The sequence below is a fragment of the Anguilla rostrata genome, chromosome 2 (assembly GCF_018555375.3).
Source record: "Anguilla rostrata isolate EN2019 chromosome 2, ASM1855537v3, whole genome shotgun sequence".
Lineage (NCBI taxonomy): Eukaryota > Metazoa > Chordata > Actinopteri > Anguilliformes > Anguillidae > Anguilla > Anguilla rostrata.
The window spans coordinates 12,872,225-12,899,872 of NC_057934.1; the positions used below are offsets into that span (position 1 = coordinate 12,872,225).

Here is a 27,648-nt window from a genome sequence, read left to right on the forward strand (position 1 = left end):
AATACAAATCACTGCATTGACTGCCAATCATATGACAGTGAAATATAAGGTACTAAAGCCTGTTTTCCTGAGGAGCAGAACAAAAAACTTCTAATGTGAATGCTCATTAAAAACATATTGGTTGACTTGGCTGGTGTTTCCTTTTTACACCAAGCTTTCCCCTCCCCAGCAGAGATTCAATCATTGTTAAGAGCTGTCAACTGAATAGCACTCTCTGCAAAACTGCTTTTGACGTCCCTCTGCAGCCAAATGCCCGAAAACAGGTTCCGAAGCATAACGGATTCCTAGTATCATAATACCATTGCCTAATGAAAGGTAATTTATATAAGACAGCGCTATTGAGCTCTAAAACGCAATAAACATATTTTCGTGCTTAGCTTTTTTTTAATATAACAAACCCTTTGTGTGATTAAAAAGCAGACCAAATTTCACAATGTAATGCACGCCGTCTAAAACATGCCTAGATGAAATGTGCGTGTTTAATTTTTTAGTATCTATGCTACTTTTGGCCGGCGGGCAAAACGATGTAATTGACACTACCATTCATAACGTCACCACAGCGGTACGAAAACACGCAGGACCCCTTATTTGGCGCTTCCCATATCCCACGTCTTCGGGAAACCCTCGCGTCCCGTTCGGCTCTCAAAAGGGGACTTTCACACTGTGAAGCCGCTTTTTAATTGTCCGGCGTGCCCTGACACTCACATTCCTAACATTCTACATGGGGCACATGTGTCAAAATGCATTTTTCCAAAGAGCTTCTTTTCCCTGTTCAACTGAGCCCTTTTTTTCTCAAAAGAAACCAACAGCTGTGCACTTCTCACTTTTGGCCTCCGCACTGTTTTTCCTAGCTATCACAAAATGCTGGGAAATCACCATTTTAGGAATCACCATGCTAGGAAGACCATGACAAATTCAGACTAATGTTGATGTTTGTCTGAATGTTCGTATGTTATGAAGACATAACCCCATCCCCATATTTTTTCAGTTTAAGCAGGTCCCCCATCTGCTTAAACTGAAAAAATACACTCATTAACCCAGACATCTTAATCAAGCATCTATCCCTGTGTGTGAAGGCAACTCATTACTTTAATGAGGGGGGCTAATTTTTTATTGAAAAAGCAATACTGTATTGGAGACTAATGATACATTAGTCCAGCCACCCACATAAAATGACTCCAGGTAATTCAATGGATGCTGTCTAATGTAGCACAGCAGAATCTGTAGCTCTAGAAAATAACTACTTTTTTCGATGGCACCATATGGTTCTTTCAAACACCCCTCTTCAATTTTCTTACAAGTGCTGCACACAGCTGCCTGAGACGATTTTAAAGTAGGAAACATCATTGCCACATTATGCAAAACATGCATGTTTCATGTTCAGCTACAACATGATCAGTATTTTAGTACATTTAAATACAAATAAAACCCTCTGATGTTTCCATGAAATAAAAAAGAAATTCTGTATAGATTAAGTAATAGACCATATATCAAGTATGTGATCCACAAAGTATGAAAAACAGCTCATAGAGAATAACTGGTAATGTTTCCACAAGTTCATTTTCCTAGCTACTTGGGGCTAGCTGTAAAACCACTTGCCATCATTTTAAGAATATGTTAATGTTCTTGCACAGTTGAGTCATTATCAGAAGTGAAACTGAAATGTTCACATCATGGCCATATTTTAAGAATTGATCACATTTAAAAAGAGTGTGAAAAATACATTAGCATTACCTCAAGTGCAAATCAAATGTGTGTAACTGCATTGATTACCAGGGAATACTTGTCCATAATTAGGGCTAAGAAAACCCAACAATACAGGAATTATTACAATTTATCTTACTACTGCTGCTAATAATTGCAACTACAATTAATACATCATTACGATTTATTAATAACAACACTAAGAACACATTAAGAACACTTCTGAAATGTTTTCTCCATTTCCCAAATGTTATGGTTCTTGTCTGCAGTAGAGAGAGAGATAGAGAGAGAGAGAGAATAAAAAATAAAAGAGATTCGCATATCTACAGTCTTTAAGATACTGATTTAGATTTTGGGGGATTGCGGAAGATGATCGGAATGTGTATCCACTCCCTTTGTCCCGCTCCAAGATGCCTGGATTCCCGCAGATGCATATTAACATTACAGCACCTCCTGTGCCATGCACATGCAGTGTTCCTTTACAAAGACATGGAAATTAAGTCAGGAGGAGACACAATTTGATATGTCTGGCTTCAGACATTGTAATGAGAGTGCGTAATTTAGCAACATACGCACATCTATTTACACACTTACAATATGCATTTGCAAACAAAAACTGACCTATTTAGAGAAACAGAAGAAATGTACAAATTGCTTTCCAACCAGCCCACCAGCTGACCTCTGAAGCTGGAGATCAATAGCTAATGGATTATGGAATTCATTCATCAGCATAGCACCATTCAATACTTTGTGTAAATATTTCTTCTGCTGAATGAGCAAACAGATCTCTGCTTTACAAAGGCTGAAAGAGAACAATCTTCAATTGCATGACATGAACAAGCAAGTCAGACTGTCATCAATCCCTTTGTAAAGACACATAGAAACCCTTAAATCAGTGCACATTTGGATTCTCTGGCTGTGGCTTAACAATTATCAAAGATGTTCCAAAAACGCCATGCATACAAATGTAAAAACCTTCATCTGAGACTTCATTACATTGGCCATCATTGAATCACCATTCAAAATATACTGCCAAGCAACAGTAAAATACTGTGCCAAGAGACAAATAAATAGGTTACACTGGACTGGATATGAACTAGCCCCTGAACAAACTCAGTCATTCTTCAAGTGAATGGCCACATTTATTGTGAAAATACAAATACTGAGAGAAACTTAATAGAAACTGATTACAGCTGTAATCACTTTTATACAAACACGTCAAATGAAAAGTCATGTAGCTAACACATACATTAATATTATCATTCTTTTAATGCAATTGTGTATACTGCACATCAATTACATAATATTAAACCGACAAAATGATGGATTTTCTGGTCCCAATTGCATTGCTGATTCTGGCATAGATTAGCATAGCCTGTAAAGAACTGATGATGCCACTAATACAGGCTATACTAATTAAAGCCAGAATCATCAATTCAGTCTTCAGAGTATTCTCCCATCGTATGTTCTTCTGAAACTCAGGCACTGAAAGTTGAAAGGCTTTGTTAGTAGGCCACACTGTTGCATGTGGACAAAGAAATGAGTAAAGTTATGAGGAAAAAACTGTGTCAAAAAATAATTGGAAAATTGATTGGAGGGTGAGAGGAATTATCACAAGCTATTAACAAATCATTGTTAGCAAATAGCAATATCAATGACAGAGAATTTCAGTTTTCTTTACTTCCTTTTTTTTGTTTCAATAATACTTATACATTGTACGTTTTTTTCAGAAGGCACTTTTATTACTTTATCTTTTATTACAGTGATAAAGTCCCTCTCTTGGCTGCCTGATTTCCGGCCAGGATGTTCTGTGCTTTCATGCTGTGAACCTTATCTCACCAAACATAGCTTTAATAAATGTCTGCCCTGTACTGTACATTATTCAATCACAATTCCTACAATTGTCTTGTCTGTGACAGTTAACGTTGAAAGGCACGCATCTCTTTGACAACCAATTGTAAAAGAAAGTGTTACTCTAACATTCAATATTTATAACATTCAACTGAATTATAAATCTCACTATTGGAATGGTCATTTGGGGAAAAAGTGTAAAATACGAGCACATTAGCCTTCTCTTATCACCCATTAACATATACAATCCAATAGGTTTTATATCTAGTCTGCTTAGAGGCAAAGGGTTTTGTTTTTGTTCTGTGCTGAGGCAAATGACTCATTAGGCAGATCACATGGGTCTTGATATAAGTCTGCTAGAATATATCATGTGCACATCATAAACATTAATATAAACAGTAAAACAGATTACCTACATAGTTATGATACCATGAATACAAAAGAAACATTACTTTGAGCAGTCTGAGTCAGAAGTAACATATTCCTGTGAATGGGTTACTTAAGACACAGTGGCCCAGCCTGAATCAAGATGTATGCTTCATTTCACTCACAAAGACGAGCTTCAATCAGCTCTTCCCCTTAAGCACTTACGAAAACATATGAACGCTGTTTGGCAAGACAACGTCTCAGAACATATAGCACTGAAGAAATAAATGTTTCTGATTGTGATTTATTAAAAAGTTACTGACAATTTTTGTTGTACACAGGCCACAATTATATGCAAAGTCTGTTCACAACTTCGGAAATCTCAAAAATGTCTGTGGAAGAAACGTTCTTCCATAAGAAAGTAACATTTTGAAGTCAAAGTTAAGAAAACAAATTTGATTGAATCCAGTCCTGTGAATCCCAGCTAAAGCCGATTTGCCAGTTCATCTTACTTACGTACTAATAAGAATTAAATTAATGGACATCTTTCAAAATAGTTTTTGCTGAAAAGCCGAAACTTAACATTCAACAAAAACTTTAATTTATGTTGGCCAATGACTAGTCGGCGCCTTTGTTCCTTTACAAGTCTCCGGGCATCCGTGGAGCCCTGACAGGCTGTTGCTTTCATGGAGTACCGAGGCACCAACTGTTTGTGTGAATCATGAAAATGTCTGCGCATTTTTAGCACTGCCAACAGGGCTCTGAAGGGCCTTTCTGTTTCTATTTTACTTCAAAGTAATTTGTGTGCCTTACTGTGATCAATCAGAATCAATCCTCTTTGTCATTCTATAAATGTGTTTTGCTAAATGCACATACTAAATACAAATTAAGAATACTATAAATGGCAGCAAGGTGAATAGGAATATCACGTTATTATCTTTTTGTGATAACAATCTTACTATTGTCATTGTAAAATGAGTATCACAGCCCCCCCCCCCCCCCCACCACACCCCCACACCCGTAAAAGTTCTTATTATTCTTTCCTTATAGCCCTCATTTGCGGTTTACAGAAAACACAATATAACACAATATCTGCTTCAGTGGGAGTTTATGAGCAGAGTGTCACACCACGTCACAACATCTAAAGAAAGGTGTTCAAATGAAATAATAAACATTAAAGTGTTAGCCAGTATTTTCGCTTCGGATGTTTGGTTTCATTTGGTTTCAGGGTAGGCAACCATGTCTACACGCCCACACATCTCGTTGTTGAGAGGCGTGAGCATGTGCTCTGTTAGCAAATGCAACAAATTTCAGGTTTCAGGTTCAATCCCCAGGTAGGGCATTGTCATTGTAACTTTGACCAAGGTGCTTAACCTGAATTGCATCAGTAGAATAAGCAGCTAAAAAAATTGTCAAAAATGCAAGCTGTGCCAGCTGCTCTGGATAGAAGTGTCTCCTGAATGAAAGTTTACTTGAGGGTAACCTATGCATATAATTGCAAGATTGTCTAAAAGGCACAGTCTTCGAGTCCCATCCCCACATGCACTCTTAAGTATCTTAAGAAATTTTTCAAGTATCTTGAAATTTCTATTAATAGAACAGTGCCTTCTCATCAGCCATTTATAATGAAGATGTACACAGTAATGTCAGCTTAACTGTCGAGTTAGCTTCACAGGGAAAGGTTTTACTTTACAATCTAACAACACTCGTCTTGTATATTCAACTGAAAATTGAAATGCAGCCACTCATTTGGAACTCATACTCATAGAAACAGTGAGGATTTCGACAAACCTAACATTTCTCAGGAAGGAATTTTCCACTTACTCTCACAGTGCGTCATGGTCCGAAAAAGTAACATAATTAAATATGATGAATTGAAATGTGCATTATCTGAAATTGTTGTGTCAATTTGACAGCTTGCACTTAGTATATCAATTAATATTTCAGTTACCAAAGTGTGTAATTGCCCATTCCTGATGTTTCTAATGGTCATTTAACACACTTAGAAATTAAGACTACAAACAAATTAAATAATTGCACAAATGCAATAATTCATTTGCTACTTAGCTAGAAACTGCATTCAAATGGAACAAAACATTCCAGAAGTATTAAAGATTTGTACAACACTGAATGAACAGTCAGTTTGAGGGAAAATTAATGGTGGAAGTTACCCCGCTGCAGTGTCACAATACACACCAGGGAGAACTATCAACAGGTAGAAAAACTATAATGAAACAGAACTCTAGGCTGAGCAGAAAATGTTCAAGAATTATGAAAAATGAGAAATTAACAATTAAAGTACTGAAGTTTGTTGCTTGCTTAAATTCACAATACTAAACACATTCAAGCAATGGTGATTCTGTTAATTTATTCATTTTATTTTTTCTCTACTGCCTATTCACATTTTTTTGCTACTACAGCCTAATACTCGTGAGCACACTTACATTCCTATTTTCTGTGTTTAGACTGCCCATTGCTGCTGTTGTGTTTGAAGTTTAACCTCACAGAGTGTGTGCTCAGTGTGACAAGAGCAGTGTTGACTCATACTTGAATGCATATCCTAGGACTAGCATTTCAAAATGGTAACAAACCTTCACCGAGTAACAGGATTACGGTTCAATTCACACCGCTGCCAGGCAAACCAAGAGGGAACGCTATTTGACGAAGAGGCAGCTCAGGCTGCGAACCTGTAGCGCAAAGACGGGGGAGAGGTGACTTTCACAGCACTCATCGCGTCGATGAAGACGCGCGCGCACACGCTCCGCGCTCGAGTCTTTCTGGACAGCCGTGCCTCAGCCCGACTGAGAGGGCCGAAAGATAAGCCAAAAACAACCCGAGGTCTTCCACAGATCTTGAACCAAAAAAATATGGGCTAGTGTTCAGGGACATTTTTATGAAGTACATTTTTCTGTTGTTTTGATTCGTTCTGCTCTAGAAACCTCATTTGTGGTGATATAGTCCGACCGTGTTTTATTCTCGTCTCCGTTCGGGAGCTTTATGAAGCGCACACAGTAATATCCTGGTACAACGTGCTGAGGCCCAGGAAGCAGCGACACAAGTTTACTGACAATATGAAGAAAAGTGCCGCGAGCCACATCGCTTGGCATTGTCAGGAGATAGCTAGGATTCCTTTCAGCACCGAACCTTATTTAAAGGCTTTGTGCCTCAGGTTTTTATAGTGATTCAGTGGATTTTAGAAGAGAAATTTAATGTCAAGCTTTCGTTTCTAAAATTCTCTACTTATTGTGTCGCGGAAGACAAGGAACACCGGCATTATTATAACAAAGGTCACATACAAATTGCCTCCGCACTGAAACTGCGCAGTTGTTTTTTGAGAAACGTGCGTTCAGTTTTGATTCGTTAATTATACCCATTGAAAATCACCTAGAAAGATGTCTTGAACCTTCAGACGGAAGTTTTTAATTTTTTAAAAATTTTTCAGCCCTACTGCAAGATTGTTGGCTGGAGCTCAAGCCAAGTGCTGTGTATTCCTGATTGTGCACTGAATCTATTTGCTTGCTGCTCAGTGCATTGAATCTCACTGGAGTCGGTGTGCCGAACGGCTGATAAGCACTTGTTTGATGTGCCTGTTAATGTAGAGAAATTATTCATTGTCGGAAAGGTGCAGTTCGTTTGCATGTTAATTTCCTTCACTTTAGGGCAATGTCAAATTGCTCTGTGACAATGGTTGTGTCCTGAGACGGTGGGTCAGGCTATTACATACGTACAGTAGCTGCTGATATAGGCACGTAATGGGAATTAGTTAAAGACTCTAAGCATATTACTGTAGCTGCACATAAGAGCCAAACACTCTTGGCTCTGATGATGTTTTTGGTTGACTAGCCCACCCTTGTAGAGTTCAGCTAAATTAAATTTTGAATGTGCTGCCCCAGAAAGAAATCAACCACCTCTAAATGAAAACTCGGGCTGGTTTTCTTTCATCATTATTTCTTTTAATAATTTCTGTGGATTAATTTTACTTGCCGAGGGGAGGTTATCACGCATATCGTTTTGATAGTGAAATCTGGATTTGTTCCATTGCCATCAAGATGTGAAATCTATGACTGCATAGACCATGACACATTTACCACATCACAAACGCAGAGTTATTTTCAGAACCGATGAGACTGCACCACGCATATCAATCTGACTGTGTGTGCGGTTGTAAAAGTACATCTACTCCGCTAGACATTGTTCGGTTTGAGTGACTCAACCAGGTGGCTCCCAGGAGATACAGAGGCAATGAAAATGACAAGGTGTGTCACATGAAAGGCACATATGCATCGAAAGACATGCGTCATCAAACCACATTTTAGAACCGTCTGAGTGGGCTTACTGTGTACCTACCAGATTGATTAATAGCCCATTTCAAATGGTAGCACTAATTGCTAAAGCACACATTATGGCCCCTGTGTTAGTCCATTATAAGGCATTATTGCAAAACCATGATTGTCCAAGAAACAACAGAAAGCTCATTCTATTAACATAATACTGCAACAACTAATTATACATGCTGCAAAAATCAGTCTTAACAAGCGTTTTATCCTTGTAAACAGAAATCTTCTTTCTTTTTCGGAAGTAGAAAATATGAGCTTGTTTTAAGTTACATTTTGCAAATCTTGAAATGTGTCAAACTGTCATACCTCATCCTTTTTGTTCATTTAGCAAAAAAGTAATGGAAATTTGAAGTCCAAATTCAGTGATGAGAGAGAGAGTATGAGTTATTCAAGCCCTTATTGGCTCCTTGGCAACTGCCCAGTTCTTTTGTATTCTGAACGATGACTGTAATATTTATAATTTTTGATGATTCCATTGCTTTTTTATTTTTTATTTTTGAAGGATGCCGTGAGTGACATCTTGCCTCAGACGAGTTCAAGAAGGAACAGAGGCTGCCGAAGGAGTATGCGGTGTATAAATGTCTATACTTATCACTCAATTGTGTTCTGTTCATAAAACTTTGAATTTTTCATGCTAATGCAATGGTAATTTTGGAAAAAGCAATATGTAAAAACTGCAGTAAATAACTACTTTCCTTCCAAAACCAAAATATCACGAAGGAAGTGTAGATATGATGACTCCATCTTGCTATTTTAAATCAAAATGTTTGTTTTTGTTAAACTGTTGTTTTTTATATTTATTTGTTTGCACTAGCCAGAAGTTACCAAGGCCATTCATCGATGAACATTTTTTTGTTCAGGTGCTGCTATTAAAATGTAAGTGTAAATGAAAAACAAGAGACGGGCTTATTAATTTGACGGAACCTAAAACAAGAAATTAAACAATGAATTTAACTGAACTCACCCAATCAAGCCGTTGGATTCGATTAAGGAGAAATATTAAAAAGACAAAGTCAACTCAAAGTAAATATTATCTTTATAGAATGACTTTTATCAGCACAGACAGACTTCCAAAAGTAGAACAATTACAGAAATAATGAAGAATTATCAGGTTCTGTATTACCTAAACAGCACAATAAAACTGGCCAAATTAAAGAGTCCATCAAAAATTAAAGCAAGCATTCAAAGTGCATCCTCAAGATCCATGCTAAGCAATGCTGGTCTGTAGCAATTTCAAGTTTCATGTTTTTTTTTTTAGATACTTCAATTATGACGCAAAATATATAATTGCCTTTATTTTTAAGAAATGTTGAGGGGGTTGATTTTATGCAAATCAGATACTTATAATTTGATTGCACAGATAGCTCTCTAATGAGGACATTAATTACAACCCTTGAACAACAGGCATCTGTCAGTTACCTTACAGTAAATTGTCCATTTGGAATCCAGATATAGAGTGCTCAGGAGGAAGAACTAATAGTCACATTCTTGTTGATTGACCACTGAGATTGTAGTGAATCTCAAGCCAAAGACATTTCACTCCTCCGACAACCTGTTTTGTACATTATGGTCTCATTACAAATGTATCTGCGGGTACAGCCACCACAAAAATAAGGTGACAATGTACTGCCAAGGATCAATGTCCAATGATGACTTCCTAATACAATGAACATTTCGGTCTTTTATTTTTAGATTATGCTCACACCTCTGTGGCTCACTTAATCTGGATTCAACGAGAATCTCCTTTCAGAAATTATATTTGTACCAAAATTAAAAATACATAAATTTAAGATACAAATATGACAAAAATACATATATGTGCATCGACGTCCTGAAATCCACCAGCTGTGTAATAGTCAAACATAATGGATATGAAACCGTGCACAAATAAATTTTAGCGTGACAGATTAGAAAAAAATGTATAATTCTTTGAAGTGAGTGTAATGATGTAAGAGTCATTTTCAGGAATGCAGTATATAACAGGCACACCTCATGACTGGATGGTTATATGGCCCAGGGTACTTGCTTTAAACAGTTCAGCTACCATTTTATTATGTTACCAACAAAAGAGGTCTAAATCACCTCAGTTTCATCCTGCTTGTTCCTAAAAAACCAAACCAACTGACTTCAATCCCAATGACACTTGCATTTAAATTACATTTTTAGAGTATTATCTCACTGAGTCACTGTATTTAAAATGCCATTCTTGTGTCAGTGAATTGGAGCTTGTTATTTATATTTCTGCACGTATGGGGCTCGGTTTATCAAATGAATGTGGAAAACATTGTTGAATGCCACATAACATGCCATTATTGGAAAAGCATAGTTTCAATTCTGACTACATGCTGCCTACACAAAGCTATGAACTGTGATACACTTAAAATATGACTGCACTTCTATATAATATAACCAGTTAAATGAGTTAAAGAGGTAGTTGGGTATCCTGCCAAAGCAAATCATTTTGCCTATCTCAGCAATGAACAGTATATGATTCTATTATTCATAGGAGTGGTGTAGCGCATGAAAGGGTTTCCAAACATTCACATCAACTCACCGTCAAAATACCAAATCCTACAACGTTACTTTTTTAACACAAGAAAGCAAAAGGCTGGAGCTGTCATAAGTAACTTTTCTAAAGTACTTTCCCACTCATATTGGTAAATCAGATACCTCCTGTGAAAAATGGTGCATGTGTGCACTTTACAATCAAATCTATCCATTCAGCCATTTGACAAAATCAGCCCTACTAAATGGCAGAAGAGGTTTACAGGCTAGGAGGTGGCAGTGTACATGTATGTGGAGTTTAAGCTATTCTAAAAATACAAAGGCCCTGGAGTGTTCAGCTCATGAACACCTCCTGGAACTAATCTTTTCCTTCTTTCCCATGCGGATTGGGGCTTTTCTTCAGCATAGTGAGTCATGGGAAGAGCATGAAAGGACAGAATCTAGTCCTTAACATGTCATGTAAGTAACTTCTTACAGTACATGGAAAAACACATATTTTTGTACAAATGAAATTGCTCGCATTCAAATGGAGCAGAAGCTGAGGTCACACCTGGCCCTAGTCATATGCACATTCATACAGTGTCATGTCAGATAATGCTCTTGGAAATGATGAAAACCTACAAACAGGCATTAAATCTCATCCATTTTCTCCTGCACAAACCGCCATTGTGAATCCAGGGCCCTTAGAGTTGTATCCTTCCATCAGCATGACCTCTCCGGTGATGAAGTCATTTGATAAGAGCAAAAATGTGATTGATCAGAAAGAAGAGTTGAAGGTGCAACTCTTATACTTCTTTGCCTTTTATTTACGCACCTGGAAAACCCCATGACACAATGTAGACTTTTGTTCACTGATTTTTATTCTGCTTTTAACAGTATTCAACCACATCTTTTAGCAGAGAGGCTCTTCACTAGATTGAAGCATTGTTTGTTGGATTTTGTATTTTTTGATAGATTTTTCTAATAGATTTCTAAGTCTAAGTGTCAATGGTTGTACATCTGAGCAACTTTACTCATCTACTGGGTCTCCCCAGGGCTGTGTCCTATCCCGCATCCTGTAAATTCTCTATACAGATGAGTGTCAGAGCCAGTATGAGGATATACACATCATAAAGTTTGCTGGCGAATCTGTCATTGTCAGCCTCTAACATGGTGTAGTGGAGGATTTTGTTAAATGGTGCGAGAACTCATTCAATGTGTCTAAAACTGAAGACATGTTCACTGATTTTAGAAAGCAACCACCAGTCACAAAAGCAACGGTCAAAAAATTCAACTAGCCAATAGCTACAAATATGTAGGTAGAGTAAGTATGTAAGTAAATAAATAAATAAAGAAAGAAAGAACAAAATAAACAGAATAGTGAGGATTGCTAGTAAGGTAATTGGTGCACAACAGATATATCTGAAAGACATATGTCACAAATAAGCTTTACAAAAAGCCAATACAATTCTTGACTTGAATTACCTCTTCAGGTTGAACAAAAATTCCTAAAAAAAAACCAGACAGACTTTCATTCTAACTTAATCTGCTGAACATGCACAATTATTTATTTAGTTATTTATCAATTTACAAATTGTACATGTTGTACAATTAAACAGTATCAACAGTACTGATAATTAAATTGAATCAACAAGAAATGAGGTTTACACAGTGTGAACATATATAATCAGCACGAATCTCATGATACACTCAGCTCTATAGGGGAGCTCAGGGTGAATAAACAGATTTCCCTGACAGGGACTTCAACCTAAGTCTTGAGAATGCCAATTTCTGAGTTGATATAAATTATTGCAGTACATCTCAATTAAAACTACCCATGTCTATAGAAGAACAAAATATCAGAATGTGTCATGTCCTCAGACAGAACTGTGGAGCAACAACAGCTTTTTATCAAAGTCGGCACAAGTTTATAAAATTCAAGTTCAGTGAAGTGTTATGAAAGAAAAAACAGGAACAATCAAAATTGGGGGAAAAAACAAAGAACAAACAAAAATGAATCTTGCCTGGGAAGGATTCCAGGAACTCACCAAAGTTTCAGCAGTGAATTTCCTGGGAGTCACCTCTCGGTGGAGTGCAGTTCAATATTCCTGCTGTCCACTGGAGCGTGGTCCTCCAATTGTGTCATTGTGACAGCAAGCTGAAGGAGGAACAAAAACAGGGTCAACTGTATTTCAACAAGCTGGAGAAAACCCAAGGTGAAGCCGCAGGAAGGACGCATGGGGACATTCAGTCGGCTTCAGAGCCTTCCCTCTTGTCTACAGCACTCAAATCTGCATAAAGTTTTCTGCAGATTCAGGATCAATTAAAGGATCCAAATTAGGAGCGCTGAAAATGTAGCTGATCCAAGAGTTGGAATACTGTGAAAAATAGTATCCCATGGAGCATGGAGCTACAGGACTTTTATGTAAGTCTTTACAATGGAGTGGGTCTTCTAAGGATTCAGTGGGTGTGTACAACAAAAAATTAAGACCTGTCTGGGTTTTAATACCCAGACAATCATATTTGAAGAGATGTAGACATCACTTTCCAACAGACTGGAAACTGCAGTACGTTCACACACACACACACACACACAAAGAATTGCGCTTATAGCAGAGAGGTATACAGTAAGTCTGAGAGGCCAGCTAGCATTGCATGAACTGATGTTGATGACAAAAGTAAGTTAGCAGTAAAAGCATATGTGCACAGTCGACTAGTTACCAGCGCTATTTGTGTCATATAAATCCGGATACAGCCTGTCTAACAACACAGTGTACAAAATATTACAGCTGTACTGTTATATCTAATAATTACATTCGCTATAAAGGTAACTACAGCTCCTATAGCCTAACGACAAAACTTGTCATTTTCTTGTAATTACAGTAAAATATGAAAATGTCTAGTTTTCATTTGTGGCACCGGCAAGGGGGAAGTTAAATTGTACCCCTATCATTTCTTTTGCTCTGGTTTCAGGTTTCAGGGCCATATATAGAAATTCTTAAAAAATGTAATCAGAACAAAATAATTATGAAGCACATAGATAATATCACGTGCCGCTATGCAAGCCCTCTGAGAGGATACATATTGCAAGTGACTGGGTCACAGTATGACCCAATGTGAATGGATTGCTATAGAGGTTGTGTGGATCTACATTTTCAAAGGCATTCCGCGGACAGATTTTATCAATAGCTTGCATCTGTGGCATCACATTGCATTTTTCCTCGGAATTGTAATGCTCCCAAATAATCAAACTGTCAGGCAAATTAATATACTCCTGATTGGCCTCCTCCCTGAACGTATGCCACTCTAGTTACCCAGTGGATGCACTGAACTGTGGCCAGATGACCAATGAAGATAAAGGAGATTCAATGCGGAGGGTGCATTTTGCACAAAGGGTCATTTGCCTCTCCAGTGATTCATGTTGCAATGCTCTCAACATGAGGTCCTACTTCCATATAAGGCTCTCTGATGGTGTCTAATATAACCTCTCTCCAATGTCATTACATTCTATAATTATAATCTTAAAATAATAGGAAGGCTCGGTAATTATTCCACTTCTTTCAGTCATGTTTATTAGTCACCACTTATTAATGTTCAGGATTTCGAGGAGGGCATATTTTTAAGTATCACAGGCATCATAAACATATGCATCTTGAGTGCTACCTACAGAAAAATAAAAGCATTTATTGCTCCCGAAATCATGTGCTCTTGTTTTCTCTTTTCATTTTATGATAATCATATGTCAATATATCAGGAGTAAACAAAATTAATTTATATATTTTCAACAATGAAATGAATGTAACCTTTTGTTTTGATTGCAGTACTGTGACATTGAAATATTGTGCGCTGTTAATTGTCCTTTTAGCCAGAGAAACAAGCGTCTCTGAATTCAGCTGTCTCTTGTTAAACAGCGCACAATAACACACACACACACAAAAAATAAATAAATAAATAAAAAGCTTTCATCAACATTGTACAAGTTTTATGGCTTCATATTTCCCCAGCAGTTGCTTCATACTGTGCAGACTGCTGAGAGCTGGGAAAAAGTATAATGCCACACATTCAGAAACTGTGGGAAACGCACTACCTTCTAATTTTATAACACTGCCATTATAATTATGCTTCTTTGGATGAAATTATGAAATATCAACTCCTTGCAGGAGTTTTATATTAATACCACCATTATTTACTATTATAGAGTTTCGATAGCTGCACAGCATAGCCATATCTGATAGTGGTTTTAAAAGAGGAGTATTAAATGACAAAAATGCACTTTGTTGCAAAAAGGAATTGCAAAACAGAGTACATTTATTATGTCAGGAACATCAGTAAAATAAAGCCACAAGACAACACTAATCAGTTTAAACTTGTTTTTAAATGTGAATATAGCAGGATATTAAAGATGTTTTGCTTCTTTTTCAGACAAGACATATAAAGTGTTGATAGCCATCTTTTTTCATATCAGCAGTGCAAAAATGGAACACCATCAGGACACATCTCCACACCAAACATTACAGCTGTGTATGATATGGGATATAATTATGCTAATTTCAAAATGATGCCGAACACCATCATACAGAAGATGCATGCAACTGCATTAGCATGACACAGTCTTCTCTCAATGCACCATTATATTTCTAATCAGTTTACAATGAAACAGTCTTTATGTAGTGCACCAACATACACACACACACACACACACACACACATATACATACAATGTAAGATCATTACTAGCACTGTCCCATTTGCCTGTGTACACAGTAATTATCATAACTAGAGATTCTAGATTCTCAGTCACAGTGAATTCTATAGAGGCCTTGTTATAACTGAGGAGAGATTTGACGACCAACATGAGTCACATGCAACAGTTGTATTGTGACGCCCACATAATCTCTCTGTTTTCAGGATGGGGCTATACAATTAATTAATTTAAAATGAACTCTTCTACAGTTTAGAATAAAAACTAAGTATAGAAAGAAAACATTCTGGACTTTTCTGTTAACTGTACACAATTTTGAACATTAACACTTCATTAATAATTGTTTTTCCAGATAGAAATAGACATTGTGTCTTATGAAACAACCAGTGAGCTGGAAATATTCCTTCTGCCAGCAGAAACATTGTCAACTGAAAAAAAAACAAATACATTTCATACAAAAACAAACACTAAAGAAACCACATAGAGTCTATGTTGTAGTAACAGTGTAGTAGATGCATTACCACTTTGTCCACTCTGCTCTTTGTTAGCCAGGCTTTCCTGACATGGAACACCCTGTGTGCGCTGTACTGACTGCTCTATTCATCCGACACAAACCCAACAGGCTACCTCCTGGGCACTCTGGACTACAGTGGCGACTCGCCGGGTCTCTTCCTACAACAGCTAAGCTGGGCACAGCACATCTTGCAGTGTGGAATGATGATTTCCTGAGGTCATATTAAAGCTGTTATAGCACTGACACCACAGCGGCTGCAAGCATTGTTAGCAGCGCAAGTAGAATATTCAAGGCATTTCTCTTTCACTGAAATAAATAGATCCACTTGGTACAGTAATTCACCTCCTTAGACAGGAGTGTGCTTCAACATTAATGAGACATGTGCCCTAGCATAATGTGCCTCATTTTTTTTCCTCTGCTCCTGAAATTAGTCACTCTGCTTTTAAAAAAAAATGAGCATAGGCATCATTTGGGTCATTTCTAGCTCCTCTTTCTGTATTGCGTTTGAAGTGATCAAATTTGACTAAGTGGACTAAATTTGTATAATGTAAACCAAAGCCCTTATTCTGGACAGTAATACACATGTCCCTTGGAGAACTACATTTTTCATCATTACATGGGGTGATGCATTGATATTGTACACTAAACTCAGAGTGATACAACCTGTTAAGTTAAATCTGGTAAAACTAAATGTGAGGTTTGAGGTTTCCTGATCCTGTAATGTGTGGAGATATAATTCCATCAATCACTGATTGATTGAGCTAATAGGAAGACTTTCATCTCTATACGTCATGACTGATACAAATGAGCCACAGGAGCCAGTGTGCTGGATTATAGCTCTACCCATTTTGGGACTTGGGATTGCTTTTCACTAGTAGAAACTATTCAAATTCTTTCTGGGATTTCACTGTTTCCTTACCTTTCTACCTTTGTTTCTTTCTGAACGCATCACGAAGCAAGAAGGAGGAGAATCAGGAGAGGAGATGAGGAAATGAGAACGGAGGAAGGTGTTCATAAGAATGCAGACATCCTTGTTCACTTTTGAATCATTCATGAGGTAACGTCATTCATGACTGATTTTGAAACCACCAGCAAATATGCCCTCTAACTCTAACTCTGTTAGGTTAATTATAAATAGCACTTTGAATTTTTTGTATTACTGCACTATTGACTTCTGACTGACTGAAACATTAATGTGAATAAATTTATACAATGAGCAAGTGATTTTTCTTTATTCATTGAACGATTGATTGGAATAATCATTAGCCTGCTTTAATTTACTCATTTTATCTTTCCCTCGGTACAAACAATTTGTTCATCCTTCCTTCACTCTTTCCCACCTCTTATACATATTCATCACATTTCTGTCATCATTTGAATGATTTGTTTGTAGCAAAGTGTTTATGGGGACTTAGTCAGTCACATATAGCCTAAATCATTTCTGCACATGATGCATTGTTGCAAAGGAAGAAGAATTTCTTTGTTTATTAAACATTTTGGTTGTTGTTGTCATGGCAACCAGTTAGCCTTTTCTGGGTCACAAGGATACACGGGGATAAAGAATAAAGGAAACATTTCAAAAGTATTCAAACGCAGCCAGTGACTGGCAATTCTGCAGTGGAATAGGTGATCATTGAAAGAAATCAATGCAAAAAAACTCAAACAATTTAGCACACATGATACTGCTACATTTAGGCACAAATACATGCTTAATTCAGTGTCTTCTGTGGTTGTGTATTCCTGTTGGTTTTGGAGAATACAATGTGTTTTGAGAGCCCAGAGACAAGGAGACAACTAAATAGACTGGATTTCCAAAAGAGGACTTCCAGCATCATGAGATCCAGGCTATTTGTGTGATTTGTGATTGGCGTGGGTAGTTGTGTTGTGAAACCGCTGTCTACTAAAATGGCAGCTCATTAATGCAGAGGTGTGAAAGTGACCTCGACATGGGAATGAAAAGGGACTTTTAAATGTGCATTATAAGTTTGTCTTGCTGCCAAAAACATTGGCAAAATGCTCTGCTGATCAGAAAAAACTGCAAAAGCCATATTAATTATAGGGAGTTGTAACGTAACGAGTGACAGACAGAATGACAAAATGTGACTGATAAAATTAATCTTGTATACGTCCTCATGAGAATATCCAAATGATGTGTTTTAAATACTGTATCATATCAATGGTAAGTCATGAATATAGTGTGGTATGCTACAGCAGCTAAGGACAAACATTTCTCCTTGCGTAACTCTGACCAATGACTGCTGTCCTCCCTTGTGACTTCCCGTATTGGTTCAACAAGGAAGGAGACCAGCAGCTATATAGCAGATAATAGCATCTGCTTAATTAACTTTTCTAATTTGCCCACAGGCATAGCGAGCTGAAAAGTACTGATATACAGTAAGATAGATATAAGCAATATACACAGTGCAAAGATTAGTGACTAAGCAATCCCTCAAGTAGTTAGTATTATCATATTATGAGTCTATAGCTTGGACTCAAATAACCAATTCTGACTCAGAATTAAATTCAAGCTTATTTTCTTTACAGGGGTTATGAAGAAAATATGGTGAACCCAATTATTACTGAAACTGAAAAGAATTATGTTGCATGAGGAAAGACAGAGACACTTACTTTTTCACTATCAAAGTTAAAGGGGTGGTTCACATTCTTTTAAAAAATATATAATTTCAGTTTTGGTGTATGTTTCCAATCGGTATCCAATCAAAACAGTTATTGAGTGCAATGAAGGATATTTGAGATATTCACAGAAGTTTCTGATAACCTGTCTAAAGCAAGAAAGTATATTTCAAATAACCCCATAGAGGCCAGTAGATTAATGTTTTGGGGAAGAAAAAGCCTTTATTTGATGAGAGCTGAAGTCATGCAACAATATGATTTTCAGTTCTGTCCACTCAACTGGCAAATCAAATGGAACCATGTAAAAAAATTTTTACAATGCACAGCTGCCAGCTCAGGATGGCGATGAGCCACAGCAATGCATCTTGGGAAAATAGTGTCATTGAGTATACAGTCATAGGGTTTAAATTTCCACCTTTTGTATTTGCTACAGATCATCTACTGTATAATGACATGAGTTTCGAAGTCTATTACCCATGGCCAGTTAATCGAATGTAACCTAATAACAACACTGGCCACATCTCCCCTGACACTAATTGATGTGTACCCTGAATGCACGCACCATTGAGCGCATCACCAGTACTTCTGCCAAGAATTCCAGCAAGCCCTGACCCCACTGACTCCTGCACGCCCGACTGAAATGAGAGGGGGGAGGGATAAAGACTAAAATGAAAGTAAACATGAAACAGTATTATTTTTCCATTTGTGCCTCGTGTGTCTGTGATCTTTACCTAGGTGGGATCAAATGCATCAATAGTGCATGTCTGAAGGATCAATCGCTAATAAAGAGACCTGGTTCCCAGCAGAATTCTCATCACATAATCACAATCCTCCCTGACACAGGACTGCCCGTTGCTAAGGTTCATTGCAAAATATGCTTAGGCTCATTACAGGAAGCTCATTACATTATGATGATAAGCACACTGCTCTGGGTACATTAACTTTCAGGGACCTGTGATGTAAAAAAAAAAAAAGGACTCTCCAAGCTACAGTGTTTCTGAATGGAATAGGGGAATCCCAGTTCTGTGTACAGACCAATTGAGAACTGTGTCTTTCATTACTAAACTCGTTTGCATTGGTCCTTTTCAATTTTGCAGGTATGCAGTATCTTTTCTGCTATATTACGTATGTGCATTCTTCTGTCAGAAAATATCATCACAAAATTTTCACACCGGTCTGCTGCTGAGCATATGCTCTATCTGACGCCCTTGTTTATTATGATGACATGGGTCACCTCATTGTCTGTGACCCAATGTCATTTGGAGACAGGAAATACTATATATAGTGCTGGTCTGGCAGTTCAAGTCATTTCTGTAGTGTCAGTATTGAGCTATCTTGAGCTGCACCTGACCACAGATACCAGGTGACCTCACCACCCACCAATCAGACACAGCAGAATTGTCTCTTGCTCGTTAGCCTGACCTGAGGAAGGTTATATAGAAGGTGGAATTTCCAACTAGCTGTCAAATCTGTCAGCGAAGTAAACTTTTCAAAGAGAAAATCAGTGACAGGGCTTTGCGTTTACAAGGTACGTATCAGCGATACAACCGAGAACATTTTGAGAATAGTATGAGATTCACATACGTCAGGCTATGCTTTTTAAAGTTTGATTTACGGTAATGCATTGTTCTTATATTATGTTATTTATTTTCATTCATAGCAATTTTGATGCTTTGCCTATGATTGACTAATAATAAACAAAGCCAGGGGCTTCCCAAAATTTTTTGCAAAGAGCTCAGTGTTTGTGCATCTTCAGGGACCCCTTTGATTGTTTTAGATACAAAAGCCATAATTCTATTATGAAAGGGCAGAGGAGAGGGAAAAAATGAAAACCTTCCAGACAAAACTAATTATGCCAAATGTGCTCTGTGTATTTGATGAAAGTGTTTTTTCCCCTTTTTGAAACATATCCCCGAGCAATATTTCTTAAATCATAAAAAAGTCTCCTTATTCGTTCCCACACTCGTTCAAACAGGAAAAGCACAATACCATATATTTTGTTTTGTTCCACAAACATCAATGCTTAGCTTATGTACATCAGTTCCACTTTTAATGACTACAGCAGTGGCATTTTCTACAGCAGATTTCTTTCACTGTGCAAAAATAAAGAGTTTATTACAGTAGCCCCTTCAGTTTGGTGCGTCACGGTGTACACATTCAGCAAAATTTAATGGGATATCAGAAACTAGAAACACAACTCTCGAGATACAGACAGGCTCTTGTGGACACATTACTCATGATCCATCCATCCATTATCTGTACCCGCTTATTCCTGGTCAGGTTCGCGGGGGCTGCTGGAGCCTATCCCAGCGTGCATTGGGCAAGAGGCAGGAACACACCCTGGACAGGTCGCCAATCTATGGCAGGGCTCACACACTCATACCTATGGGCAATTTAGATTCTCCAATTAGCCTAGCTGCATGTCTTTGAACTGTGGGAGGAAATGGGAGTGCCCAGAGGAAACATTACTCATCAGTGATAAAAATATTGTCAAGGATTGTAGTCCTGGTGCCATAAAGTGTGCAGGGGAGGAAATTAAAATAGCACTCCAAGCTCTTAAAGTACTCAAACCGAATTCTTCAAAAGATCATGGCAAAAAAAGCAGCAATTTACTGTGACATTACAGCACTTAAGCACAATTATTAAAACCAACTGTTTTTTTATTTGTGCAAATGACATATAAAAAGGGCAAAAAACAAACTAAAAACGAGTTCTTCTGACCTATAATGTGTGTGTTTAATTTACAAATATGCATGCATAAAAGCTCAGCCCTTTGTTTATGCTGGTGAAGGATAGTCGCACTTTGGTATTTGTACCCATGCCCACTTTGATTTTGGATTGAACATCAAATTTCAGGGAGTCCATATTACTTGCAGACAGGAATAAGTTAAATGAACTTTTTAATTGAGTGCCTTAATACATTAAAAGTAGCGGGCAATTACTTATTTGGAGCAGAGAGCCAGTACCGTGAACATAAACACTGCCACATATTAAAAATAATGCGTAAATGGATTAATAAATGGATCACTGCAACTTTATTCTGCAATGACATTACATATTTCATCATTGTAGCTTTAGCACACTCTTTTATGTCAGTAGAACAGTTTTCACATTAAAAAGGAAGCAGGTAATTGTAATGAAACTGCAAGTCCTGAAATTACCTAACCTGCAGAGGCAGGTCATTGTTAATTGGTCACAATAGTACAGGCTCTTCCACAGCAATTAATTTGATTAAAACATTCCAAAAAAACATACTCTTTATAGAATTAAATGACAGTCTTCCAATTGATGTGCCATTGCAGTCCTAAATCATAAATATACGTGTAAATACAACACCAGATGTAGATATAATTTATTAGCTTGTTTGATTTGAAATCAAGAAAATAATTATTTGCAAAGGAAAGTGCGGGAATCTGTATAGGATTTTTTTTCCCATACAGTTTCTATGGTTTTATTACATTTGGAAAGCCATGCAAAAGAAATGTTTAAACCTGTAAAGCTGTTTTTGTAATGTTCTTTGTAATATCCCACATTATCTGAGCTAGGGTTCTTGGCTCTCTATGATTCAATTTGGCTGGTAGTGTCTGACACTGTCTGCAAGAACAACGAAAGCAGCATCACTGCTAATGCAGAAAGACCAACTAATTGGTTTAGCCAGCTAATTTCTAAATGTCTGCCCACAAGCTTCATTTCTGCTCAGCTTCTGCTCTAGGCCCTGGCGCTAGTGTATTTCACCTGGATTTTAGTCTGCCACTCTTGGCTCATGTCCCAGCCAGCTTAAGCCCATCTCATACTGACTTGTTTAGTTCACACGAACAGGATGACTGCAGAAATTACTGGATATCTCATTGAAGGCCAGCACTTGTGTGGTGCAACTTCATCAATGTCAATTTGTCCATCTGTCTCCAACATGGCTTTTCAATGCTGGAGTGCATATCCCTAACCTTGACGGGGCACTGGCAGAATGATTAAGGTATAAATACTTACAAATATGACTATAATCAGTAAATGAATCATTGGTTTATAGGAGTCAATTTGACTTTTTGTGTTTTTATGCCCTTAAATTGAAATGTCTCAATGGCCAAGCATTCTTACAAGCTTTACCTACAGTACCTTATGGAAATTCACTGCTGGTGACCTAAGGTCTATAACACATTGTACAACCATACTCATTTACAAACAGGCTTGATCAGAAAATAAAGTGGCTAGGAATTTGTGTTTATTGGAAAATACAGTTTTTAGGTGGATGCAAGAAATATTTTACTAGTTTATTTGTATTCAGCAGACTATTCTTGAATTCTCTCTTCGCCCCTTGGGTAAGGGATTTTTGTAAAAAGTTATAGATAAATAATAGTGCCTTTCAGCCTGCATGTGTCAAACTCAAAGGCTGTGTAGCAGAGATGAATCAATTCTTTTGTATTGCCAAATCCTTCTTTTAAAAGGCTCCCACAGTAGGCACACTCCATGACAGGATAAACCCCTGGAAAAGTATTTGGGTGGCTTTACGAGGCATTTATAAATCTGCACTAATAAATCTGCCAGTGGATCGGTTTTTGGAATGGGCAGGTGAAACCCTTTCACTTGAGGTCATTTTCATATATTAATGTTTTGACATTTCCTTAGAAAATGAAAATAAGGAACACTTGAGCCCAGCACTCTGAAAAGTGCAGGCCATCACTTCCAGCCCTTTTGTAAAAAAAAAATTTTTTTTTAAAAGATGTCAATTTTCTGGCATATGAACACCATCCTTTATCTCGCAAGACTGCTGGGACTACTGCCAGGACCTACTTATCTAGTGTTATTGACAATAGGAAAAGCAAGTCCCAAAAACCTTAATCTCTCTCTCAACTATAAATACCCTTCTCAAGCCAGCTGATAACGCTGTAGTTTCGGGTTTCGTGGATCAGCGAGAAGTTTTCGTCTCTTCTTCCAAAACAAAAATGACTACAATAAATCATGTGCTCATCTTGAAGATTCATGCCATTATTTCACATTTTTGAACATGAGAGATGGCCCGCTACTTTAATGTTTCTCAATCTGCTTCATCATCAGTATACTCACTTTGCTACTTTGCTATTTCTGGCCTGGCTAGTAAATCAAGGCCCAACACTTCTTCACTTGACTCAGCCCACACTTGCCCTATTCATACCTTATTCTTCCCATCTGAACAATTATCAACCAAAAGGGATATATAATCTACATCTAAGTACTGAGAGGAACACTGTCAGTCATAAAAATATATATTGGAAAAAGTCTATTTGTATCCCAGGAGCATTATTAATATGATTCACTTATTATTCTGCCAAACGGCATTTTTTTCACTGAGTAAATGCAAGTCTGACCTGGCCCCAGCCTCACAAGACATCTGTCAGGGCTATGTTCTTGGTCCTCTGTTTTTTATTACTTCCATCCTACAGTATCAGAGGAGCACAGTGACACAGAAACCCAGAGGCAGCATGTTAATTTCCAAAAATATTTCATTACAATTACATTGACAAATCTCTACTGTTTAAATGGACAAAACTGTTGATACAAATGCGAGCCATAAGCCGTAAGTTGCCCTGGATACAATGGCCTAGTGAGCACATAAGATGCACGGTTCCGCCACTGCACTTGGTCTCAGTTTCTACTGCTAGACAATGCTTGGATATTATGCTGGAAAACCGACAGCATAACTGAGAATTTATTGATCCTCATCCTCACAGTGCCAATGTTGACCATGCGGGCAGGTGCATAATTGATTACTGTGTCCCCCAGAGAGGAAGCAATGCAGTCCGCAGGGTTGGTGTCTCATTGCACAAGAGAAACTCCTCTGGTCAATCAAGTATGAAGGCCAGTCTTCCGACACAATGACCTGGCAGCTCGGTTGGTGCACTGCATATTGAAAAGCAGCAGCAACTGACAGTGTGAGCTTCAGAGAACAGGGGATTCTTGTATGCACTGACAGAAGATGATTAGACATGCCAACAATATTTAAGGACAAAACTAAGCCAAAAAAAGGAAAAGAATGAAACTGCTGAAACTAGTGTTTGTGGTAACCTCATCTCACCTGAGGTGCCATCATGCCTGCAACATCCTAAGTTCCCAGTTAAAGCACACACAAGCTACAAAGTTCTATCACTCTAAAACAGCCCTGATCCTGGCTATCGTAAGGATCTGTCAACAAACTACACATGCTAAGAGTTCTTTATTCTTCTCTTATTCCATAAAGCACACACAAGCTACAAAGTTCTATCACTCTAAAACAGCCCTGATCCTGGCTATCGTAAGGATCTGTCAACAAACTACACATGCTAAGAGTTCTTTATTCTTCTCTTATTCCAGTTAAGAGAAACTGCTATAAAATTTAAACAATGGGGCTGCATCCTGGTGATGCACTGTTCTAGCAGATGGATGGGCCCCATATTTTAGGATCCTGACCATGCCAGTGCCAATTGTGGCCAGCAACCCTGCAGGACAACATGTGATAGCCAGTAGCATCACTTAGGTTTACAGAGGGTCCATTCTGCCAGGATCCGGGTCTCAATGCTCTCTAGTGACCCCCGCTGGTCAGTCATGGGTCTGCCTGCTAAAGCAGCACATAAAGTGTCTTCCTCAGACTAATGTCTGTGTCAGCTTGGCTTGTTGGCTGGGGTGTTAATAGAAGCAGCTGGCAACAACATATGTGGCAGTATACAACCGGACATTCCAAACTGGGCAGGCAAATTAAAAGTCATGAAAAAAATTCACACCACAGCATGGATGTGCATGAAATGTGCACTGTTTGACCCTCAGTCAGATTATAATCGAGTTTTTTCATTGAAAGCATTCTGGTAAAATAGCAGGGCCATTTGAGCCAATCAAATCTGATGTGACTAACAGGCCGGTCATTTGACAAATTGCTTTGAATAGCAAAAAGTAAATAAATATTTCCCAAATGCCAGGGAAAACTTTTGTTAATTATGTGCACCAATATTAGTTGATTATGCAATCTAGTTTTTTTTGTTGTGAATGGTTACTTGAAATTGTGAATGGTTGTGAAATTACTTGTTAAATAATTGTTATTTTGATTATTTGTGCCTACTAATCATTTGTGATCTATAATGTCCCTCACACATATACATACAATTCCATTACTATAATAATTTTCTACTCCTGTAGCAAATATTTTTTTTGTTTACACATTAACCAACCAGCAGTAAATCTGCAACATCATGGCTGAACACTCTGAAACAACAAATAAGAAGATTATCAACATCCAAGAATTGAACATCCAAGAGTTCATTTTTAGAAAGTGTTTGTATAGCATATGGGGAGATTCAACAGAAGGACACAGTAGTTTACAGAATCTGCAAAACGGAGCCAAGATATCACACAAAAACTAGTCATCTGACAGAATCTGAGAGAGCACACTTGCAAACAGTGCATTCAGTGGAGTTCACAGAGTCAGGATACACCTGCAGCTAACGCCACACAGTATCACCACTTCACATTTCCTACCACCATATCATGTAATTCTCTCTCCTCTCCTAATTCCCCCACGTCTACTCCCGTAGCCTCTGTCTGTAAAAAAAAAACCCCACACCCTCTCCCACTACCCTGACCTCTGCTGTTCTCTCATCCCTTCCCCCTGCTGAATCATTTGTACTGTCCTCCACTCATTTCCTTTGTTTATATTTAGCTCTTGTTGTGCTTACTTGCCATGTGAAATCCACTTTTATGAGTTTCTTTAGAAAAAGCATTTGTTAAATGACAAAATCATAAATTATACTTGTAAATAGCTATGCACGACCACTTTTTTCCCCACAAAGATACTGCCATGCATAACAATCATGGTAAATGTGTGCATACCCATTGGATACATTAGTATTTAATTATATTGAAATGTAAGCATTATATTAAAACGTCACACATAACAATACAAAGTAAAGTAACAGTTATACTACTTTCAATAATGAAAAGCTTTATATTGAATTCCAATTGAAAAATGTTTCTAAATGCATTAGAAATAGTAGGCATGTCTAACCAAATGCAAGAAAACTACAACCTGATTCCTAATCCATCATAGCATACAGACATCACATGCTCTATGCTGACTGGCTTATACTGAATTTCCTGGTTATTCTGATCATTTTACCTGTAATATAAATTACAGTGGGCCTGACTCAATGGTCGTGGTGATTAAGTATACCGTGTTCTCCTCTAAATGATAATTTCCTGCATGCAAGGATTTCTCATCTAAAATGACCAGAGCAGTGTAATTAAACACCCCTATGAACACTTTGATCATGAATCTTGTATTTTAATAAGGAATGAATATTTAGAGAGGGTCATCGACAGTAGAAAAACTGCCAAAATTTGATTGCAAAATATTTAAATAACCCAGAAAGCCCTTAATTATGGTTTTAGCCAACCAGTTCAGATTTTCAGAGAAAATGTGGTCCTGAAGATATATGATATATTGCCGGAGACAATAACTTATACTACTTTCCTGCACTACTCAAAAGATTTTGAATATATTAATAATACTGTACTGATATTGTAATGCTTCTTAAATGAATAATCAAAATGAGGGAAGCACGTTAACCACTTTCTGACTGTTAAATCAAATTTAAAATTGAGCAGATAAATGGAAGGTCACCATATGTGCAAAGCATTTAACATAGATACCATAACCCTTAAATGAGCCTACAGCCCACTAAATCTAAATTACTATTGCAATATTTTGAAGGTTTAAAGTAGAAGGTCAGAGCAGGTTTATAAAAAATACTAGTACTGAAATGAAATGTATGCATTTCCATATTTCTTTTGCTAGAATTTACACAGCAACTGGTCTTCCATTTTGTACATGACAAGATTAAATGTGCCCATAAGAAAAATTTAACATTTTTGTTAATGCATTCTTTCTTTTGCGATTTTTTAAAATGAGGGACTATTAAATAAAAATCATTTTACTACACATTACCGATGTGATGAAGTGACAATGATAAAGCGCACAGCACTCAACCAACTATTCACACATGTCCCAGTGCAACCTCATTGTCAATTCCTCCAAAACTGAAGGAAAGAAAGGAAAT

General features: G+C 37.5%; 1 protein-coding gene across 8 annotated transcripts in view; it reads right to left on the bottom strand.

The window, feature by feature from the left end:
* chrm3b (cholinergic receptor, muscarinic 3b) overlaps positions 1-27,648 on the bottom strand; it is an 82,288-nt gene that overhangs the window by 42,494 nt on the left and 12,146 nt on the right. For 5 of the 8 annotated variants that reach the window (XR_010328143.1, XR_010328147.1, XR_010328139.1 and 2 more), the window contains exon 2: positions 12,791-12,900. The gene's annotated coding sequence lies outside the window, so the exon portion shown is untranslated. Of the gene's footprint in view, positions 1-2,023; positions 2,182-12,790; positions 12,901-27,648 lie in introns of all 8 variants that reach the window. The other 3 variants (XR_010328134.1, XR_010328135.1, XR_010328130.1) reach the window with 1 other exon arrangement.